Genomic DNA, 8,513 nt, shown 5'->3' on the forward strand with positions numbered 1-8,513 from the left:
CCTTAGTTTAAAATTTTCTTTATAAATATTTCATTAGTGTGTTGAAGTTTATAAAATCACATCTCTAAAAAATTGCTCCCCAATGGCTGCCTTTGGGCATTGGGGCACCAGGTTAATAGGGCTGTGTAAGGCCCTATAAGTCCTTATTTTATTAATCACTGGCTGAAAAGGAAGAGATAAATTAAAGGCCTTGCTTCCATTTTACTCAGAGCCATGTACAAATCCTGGGTGTTAGACCAATCTCTTTTATACACTGGGTACTTCACACTCATCAGAGGAGTTACTCCAGAACACAGGAATTGCGAGGCTGGATCCGATCAGTGGCCAATCTATTCAGTGACAGATTCTTCAGTGAAAGATTCAAGAAGCCCATTAGTTAGGGAACAAAGTGTCTCTGGAACATGTTTTCTCCCAATTCCCAGTCCTCTGTTTTACCCCGGGTAACTGACGAAGCGATTAATTAGATGGGAGCAGTAGATGCCTGACAGCTCTGAAAATGAGGCCAATTTACTTAGGCGTCTAAGAATGAAATCTTGGTGCCTAACTTTGCACACCCACCCTTGTACAGTTTGGCCACAGTGAGTATTTAAAGCAGGGTAATGGCTTGCTTCACAGATTTCTTCCTGTGCTTTTGTGCATTGTTACTTCCAAATGATTCAAAACATCAAAAAGAGGCTGGAGCAACTAAATCTCAGCTACCACAAACTCCCCATTTTAGAACCCACTACCCCCTCTCCCACACAAAACCCCCACAATTAAAGGCAATGCATGAGGAAATACAGAATAACCCACCCTTACCCACTGCATATCTCAGCACAATTATATCACCGCCAGCCCGTTTGCAGTGCTTTCCATTAACTCGTAATCTATATGGGGATATGCTTGATAAGCACATACCAGTTTTCCCAGCACACCAGCCAAACCCTATGAAAACTAAAAACAATAAATTTATTGAAAGCTTTTTCAAAATAGGAGGAAATTATTACTCATTTGAATGCTATCCCATGTTAAGGTCAATGGTCTTTTTTTCTGATTCTGATTGTTAATATTAGATGAAAGGACATTTCCTTTACATTGTATTTATCGGCTCTTGTGGCACAAGGGGGATAACAGCCACATACATTACATATCCAAAACATTTCTCAATTTTGCATTGTTTACAGCTTAGTTCATTACTCATTTTCCTTTGACCTTTAAGTTCAAGACAGGGTTCTTCAATTATGCTGGGCCCCATTCTGCTTTCTGGATGTGCACTGAACTTTGTTCACCTCATATTTTGTGGTCTCTTGACAGATGCACTGTTTGCCCTGAAATTCAGTCAAAGAACGCCTAAGATGCTCAACTGAGTTGTGCGCTGATATAAGGGGTTAAGGTTTGAAAATTGTCAGAGAACAGAAAATAATTCAACGTGTTTAATATGGTCATGTCTATCAGTCATTCAGGGATGTGGACTCATGCTGGGCATGCACACAGAGTGGTAGAGGGTCCCTGACTCCAGAGCTTACCCTTATATAGACAAGATAGATATGGGGTGCAGGGATGGATATTACACACAGAGAATAAATGACGTCATGGCATCAAACTGCACATTAGGGGCATTAACTGGGGATCTTTGGAGGGTTGGGGTGTTTACTTAGGACGTTTAAATGGACAAAAAAGGGAAAGGAGGAGGGATGAAGGGGAGAAGAGGTTGGGTGGGGGGACAGAGTGATTCATGTGTTAGACAAGGGCCAACATTTCAAAGAGGCCTCAGGATGGAGACAGAACCTCAGGTGACTTAAGTGGAGCTATGCCGGCTTACACTAGCAGAGGATCTGGCCTGCGCCATTCACCTGAATATGCACTGGTTTTCATGTCCAAAACAACTGCCCAGTGCAGTGCTGCAGATACTAAGAATTGTGTGTTTGAGAAGTAAATTTTATCACTTGCTTCATCACTTGACAGGATTTAAGAAGCTGCACATGTGCATAATAATTGGACTCTTTTTATTGGATACAGACCTGCGGTAATGTGGCATTCAGCTAATGAGAGCATGGCCCAAGAGCTTACTCTTTGGATTTTAATATAAGAGAAGTACTTCACAACCTAATCTTTCTAAAGCCCCATAAAGTGCCACTTTCCAGTCTTCTGGTGCTGTGCAAAGGCTGGTGCGCAAAGGCTAGTGACTTTTTGTTGATCTAGGCAAAAGCAAAAAACAAAAACAAAAACAAAAACAGACATGGGTTTAGAAGTTGGGCCAATATCCTGTAATGTATCCTTGTTAAAAAGGCACAAATGAGTTTAGATTGTGCCAAATCTTCCGCCATCTATAAAGCTATTCCAGATGGTGGTGCTTAGAATATAATTTGGCCTGAAGTATTCTGTTATGTGACCCCTACAATCCCCTCTCACTTTTGTCAGTAAGGGCTCATCTAGACTACGCTACAGTGTTGAAAGAGGATATGCAAATTCTGCTGGAATTTGCATATCTTCTTCCGATCTCACTTTTGAAAGCGGAGCTTTTTTCGGAACCCTTCCCCACTTTTTCAAAAAGCCGCTTTTCCTCAAAAAATGAGGTTTACGCAGCTTTTTGAAAAAGGTGGGGGGATTGCCAAAAAAAACCCCGCGTCTTGACTACTTTCACTTTCGAAAGTTCTGCTTTCAAAAGTGAGATCGGGAGAAGATATGCAAATTCCAGCAGAATTTGCATATCCTCTTTCAACACTTTAGCGTAGTCTAGATGAGCGCTTTCTGCCATTGTACTATGTTCCTCTCCAGGAGGATACAGATGTAGGGTTCTATCCAGATGTTACCATAGGCTCCGCTTGTTCTATCACCTCCCCCAGGATACTCTTTCCGTTGCTATCCAAGATTACGCCCAGTGTTCCTTATTAAAGTGGCATGTCCTTTGCTGTCCAACTCCCAAGGCTCTGCTCCCATTTCCCTGATAAGAATGCCACCGGATTATTCCCTCCTTCCCATTCTTCTAAGGTTATGACATTATGGTTTGGTGTCAGCAGAAATGATGCTGACTAGTAGCCACATTCATCCCTGCAAAGCCCCTATCACTTTCAAAATGGAATGAATTTTGGCCTCTCTTTCTAAGGAAAGATGACAGTAGCCTGCCGGGACCTTCACAGAATCTTTCTTGTTCTCATGAAAGGAGAGAAAGAATTTTGATCTTCATGACTGACTCAGCGGAAACTGAGAGATTCAAAGATGCTCCTTCTGCTCCCTAGTAACTAATGTTAGTATGAACAGACTGCTTAATCCATACTCCCTCTCTCACAATCTGTTGAATTAACACAGGCATCTTCTGGCACTCTCTGTTCCCTGATTGCTTAACCTGCCCTGTTCGCACATAAGATGCAATGCAGTAACAATATACAGCAACATTCTTTGTCCTTAAATAGTCCTTAAGCAGGGAAAACTCTCAGCAAAGTTTAAGTGTCAGGTAACAATTTTAAACTGTCAAGATTTTGAGATTTGGTCTGCTCAACAAAAATACAAAGTGGAACGGTATTGGCACTCCCGTGAGATACTTGCTGTTCATCTCACATGAGTGGTTGTGACAGAATATACGTCTGTGTCCACCTATAAGCTATTGTAATGTTTGTGCAAGGTATACCTTGTGAGATAGCATTGAAAAATTCATAGCTTGCTGATCAACAATATGATGGCAAAATGTACATAGCGACCCACATTATTTGTTAAGTTATGAATGTGTCTGTCATATGTTTCATAGGTAAGTCTGTGGGAAATGGGTCTTTGCCCATGAAAGCTTATGCTCCAATAAATCTGTTAGTCTATAAGGTGCCACAGGACTTCTCAGGGTATGTCTAAACTATATGGCTCCATCGACGGAGCCATGTAGATTTGTTGTTTTGGCAAAGGCAAATGAAGCCGCGATTTAAATGATCACGGCTTCATTTAAATTTACATGGCTGCTGCGCTGAGCCGACAAACAGCTGATCAGCTGTTTGTCGGCTCAGCGCGCTAGTCTGGACGCCCCCCTGCCGACATCAAAGCCCTTTGTCGGCAGCCCCGGTAAACCTCATCCCACGAGGAATAACGGGGCTGCCGACAAAGGGCTTTGATGTCGGCAGGGGAGCGCCCAGACTAGCGCGCTGAGCGGACAAACAGCTGATCAGCTGTTTGTTGGCTCAGCGCGGCAGCCATGTAAATTTAAATGAAGCCGCGATCATTTAAATCACGGCTTCATTTGACTTTGCCTATGTGTCTAATCTACATGCCTCTGACGACAGAGGCATGTAGTCTAGACACAGCCTCATTGTCTATACAGATTCAGACTAACACGGCTACCCCTCTGATACTTGAAACCAGTTTGTCAGAGGCAACAGACAAGCTGACATGTCTCACAGGTATCAACAAGGCTGATGTACTGTTACTTGCTAATCTACCTCTGCACAAGAAAATATCATGGAGCTTCTTTTCTTCGCCAGCCTGCGTATTGCCTTGTTCCCTGCTGGAAATGGTTCTCAAAGCGGGGACAGGACTATGAAAAGATGAATCAGACACCCCTCTTCTTTCTCCCAGTCAGTCTCTGGCATCATACCTAAGAAGACCAAGAAAGCAGTTGTTGGACTCTTGTTGGGTGACCTGAGAGTTTGGTCAGTAATCTGCTAGAGCGTGTGGTATTAAACTTGGCTTAAATGTTATACGGTTTGTTAAACCATGTACTAGTAAATGGTTTATCTTTATATTTCTTGTAATCATTTCTGACTTTTATGCCTCATTACTTGTGCTCCCTTAAATAGCTCTCTTTGTAATTAACACACTTGTTTAATTATTTTATTTAATCCAGTGTGTTTAAATTGGAGTGCCTGGGTGCTCCATTTAAAATATTAACTGACATATTATCTCTATAAAGGAAAAATGGACTTAATATATTTGTACTGTCCAGGAGAGGGCTGAGCAGCACAGGACAAGATTTCTGAAGGAAGAGTTGGGACTAGGGTGTGTTAGGGTCACTCTGCAGTATAACAAAGTCTGGTAAAAGCTGACATATGGCTGCTCTCTGCAACAAACATGCAGACCTAGTTGTCGATGACTTAAATACCGGAAGTTGTTTGTGAGCAGTCCAGGCTGGGAGTTACAGCAGCAGGGCATTGTAAAGGGCACCACAGGTTAGAGGTCAGGGTGACACAGCTTCTCATTAGTCTGGATTGTGCCATAATGATAATAAATCCTTTATACTGCACTATGGTCTATGCTATAAAATGTACAGTGAAGCCATTCTGGAAATGTTTTGCAGGATTTTAATACACAGCAAAAATGCCATTTTTCATAACCCTGTAAAATCAGGGTGAGTTAGTATTGTGAATACACCCATAAATAACCCATAGAGAGGAAGAAAAATTATTCCAAATAATCTCTATATATATTTTACAGTTTGTGCATCTGTCTCTCTGGCCGTGAGTCTGTGAGTCTGTTTGTTCAAGAATTCCCTCTAAACTAGGGCTACTCAACTTTTGAAGCCCCAGAGGCCACAATAATACTCACAGCACACGCCAAGGGGCGCAACTTAAGTGTGGTTTCACATAAATGCAAAATATATGTAAAATATATGCAAATATATGCAAATATCTTATTTCACACTGACGGGCATGAATACAAAAATTAAGGCAAGACTACACAACACACAGGCCCCATTTAAGTCAGTTCTGATTATATTAATAACATGCAATATTTATTCAATTTCTACCCATATGTCAGCACTTTTAATGAGCAATGACAGTCCAGGAATTTAACTACTAAAATGCATATCCACAGACCACCATTATATTGACCACTTTTTTGTTTTAGGTCCCACCCATGGGCCGCGAACAAATGGTCCACGGGCCGATAAGAGCTTGACCTAACAAATTTGCAGCTTCCACTTATATTAACTTAAAGCAAAGTAAGGGTTTGATTGGTGCAGGAAATAGCAAGTACCTGGAATGGGATTGCTTCTCATAACACAGAAAAGGTCTGAGAGCAAGGAAAGTTATGCTTCGCAATGACCAGTGGGGGCAGTGTGCATGGGGGATAGTTATACTGCAGATTGACCACAGGGGTGGTTGTACCAGGAAGAGACGGGCCAACTGGGGCTCTCCATATTGCCAGCCACCAATCATGAGTAAGTGGCCCTGCCTACCCCAACCTCTCTGCCCAGCAGTCCTGGTTCCCCCCCAGGAGCTGTTGGCCAGGCCAGCCAGTGCAGGCCTTCCCCCAGAGGGGGAGTGGGCCAGGGCTGAGCAGCAGAGCCCCCTTGAGAGGAGCTGCTGACTGGTCACTGTGGCCCTAGGCACTCCAAGGAGCTGCCATCGCTGGAGCATCACTACCTTTACCACCATGGGCTGCCCCAGTGAGTCCCCCAGACATCCCAGCCCCCAACCCTGACAACTTCACCCCCTACCCTCTGCCCTGAACCCCCATAAGGACCCGAGCAGCACCAGGTAAATCCTCCAGTAAATAAACAAATAAGAAACTGTACAAATAAAGTATCAGGGGGTAGCCATGTTAGTCTGAATCTACATAAACAACGAGGAGTCCTGTGGCACCTTATAGACTATCAGATTTATTGGGGCATAAGCTTTCGTGGGCAAAGACCCACTTCAAAGGGGTCTGACGAAGTGCATCTGACAAAGTGGGTCTTTGCCCACGAAAGCTTATGCTCCAATAAATTTGTTAGTCTGTAAGGTGCCACAGGACTCCTTATTGTTTATACAAATAAAAATACCTCAAAATGTCTTTACTATCCACTATGCCTTTTTGATTTTGTGTTCTGATATCTCACCATCTGCCACAGCTAGAAACAACGCTGGAAAAGGGTGATTCCCAGCTCCCCCGCACAAGACAGCCCACTTTATTAACTCTAAAGCTGTGGTTCTCAACTTTTTTCATTCCAGGACCCAGCCCTGTTTAGCAATATGAGGGAAAGCTGAAGGTCAGGAAAGTGGCAGCAGGGTTTGACACCTGATGCCTCAAAGCTGGAGAGTAGACAGCTCCAGGTAAGAAAACTGAGGACTCCCTGATGAGAAGACAGAAAAGGACTCTAGCTAGAAGGCGCTAGAGTAGATGCTTCATTAAAAAAGCAGACTGACCCTGAAAAAGGATGTTGTTGTGTTTACTGACAATTTGGGGGGTTTCAAGGCTGGTATGAATTATGTTCATGAATCCAGATGCCAAAGAAGGGTATTTTTGGCTACAAGAAAGTCTCTAGTGGAATTATTGATTTCTCCAAGCGATGGAGAAACTCAAGTGGAGTCTCAAAGGCATGCAAGCCACAAGGGGGCACCTGGGAGGCAGCCAGCCTAGTAACAGGAAGATGGAGTGGTCATGTCACCATAATCCCAGTTTTGATTCCTCCCTTACACTCTGCGCAGAGAGCGGATGGCCGTAAATAGCATGATTTATAGGATCTTTAAACCTGTCCCTGGCTCAGGACGCAATCCCTTCCTTCCTTCACCTCAGACCCAGATAATTTGAGGGGCAGTGTGGTAACCATCTGGCAGTCAGAAAGAAACAATTATAAGCAAGGGTGGCAAGTGTTTAAAATCTGCTTTAAAGTTTTGAATTGTTTACCATTGCAATGGTTAGTGGGGAGAGTGGGGAAGAGGCAGCAAGAGGGTGACAAAGGGTTAAACTTAAAGGAAATGGATAGAGATCCACACAGAAAGCTACACTGTGTAAGAACTAAGGTTTCACGAGTGCATTAAGCACCAGCACAAACAAATCCACAAATATCTCAAGGCTCCAGGCTTCCAGCCAGGACACTATTCCTTTCATATTCTCTCTGCAAATATACCGGTACCCTTCGACCAATCACAACACTCCGAGTGCCTGCATCATGCTCACTAGCAGATGCACAACCCAAACTCCAATCTTGTGGCCTGGAACAGAAAGCATGTGGCGGAACAGATGGAAAAGACTAGAGTGTAGTGTTGTGTTTAGGAAGGATGCAGGAGAAAATGGTAATGACGGTATTGATTTGAATTGGCTGACAGTTCTAAGCTTGTGTTTTTTATGTCAGTTATGGAATATTTTCATGGTAGCTTATCTCTCAAAAACCACAGCAAAGATCTGGTATTACCACTTATCTCAAATAGCTCCTCGGGAGTATAGGATGTTGAGACAGGGCACTGCTTTGGGCAACATGTTCAGGGCCCTCCTGTTACCTTCACAGAGGGGTGTTTGTTCACTGTTCTTATTGTTTGAGGGGGGCCTCCATACTCCATCCTGGTAGGGACACTCTTTTATCCAGTGTCCCTTACACCCACAGGCATAGCACTTTCTATTTCCAGCCACTCATCTTTAGTCCTTAGTGCCTAGTTTCCCACGAAGTCTGGGAGCCCACCCCCATTGCAGCCAGCATAACCAAGTGTTTTCCTAGGTTCTCCACATCCATATTTGATCAAGTTGAAGCTGAGGAATGACCCTGTATTATGATCAGTCTTTTTAGCTCTCTCTCAATTTAGAGTACACAGGTGTTTTTATTTGAGGTCGATACCTGGAGGGAGCTGTCCTGGAGG

The sequence above is a fragment of the Pelodiscus sinensis genome, chromosome 4 (genome assembly GCF_049634645.1).
Source record: "Pelodiscus sinensis isolate JC-2024 chromosome 4, ASM4963464v1, whole genome shotgun sequence".
Taxonomy (NCBI): Eukaryota; Metazoa; Chordata; order Testudines; family Trionychidae; genus Pelodiscus; species Pelodiscus sinensis.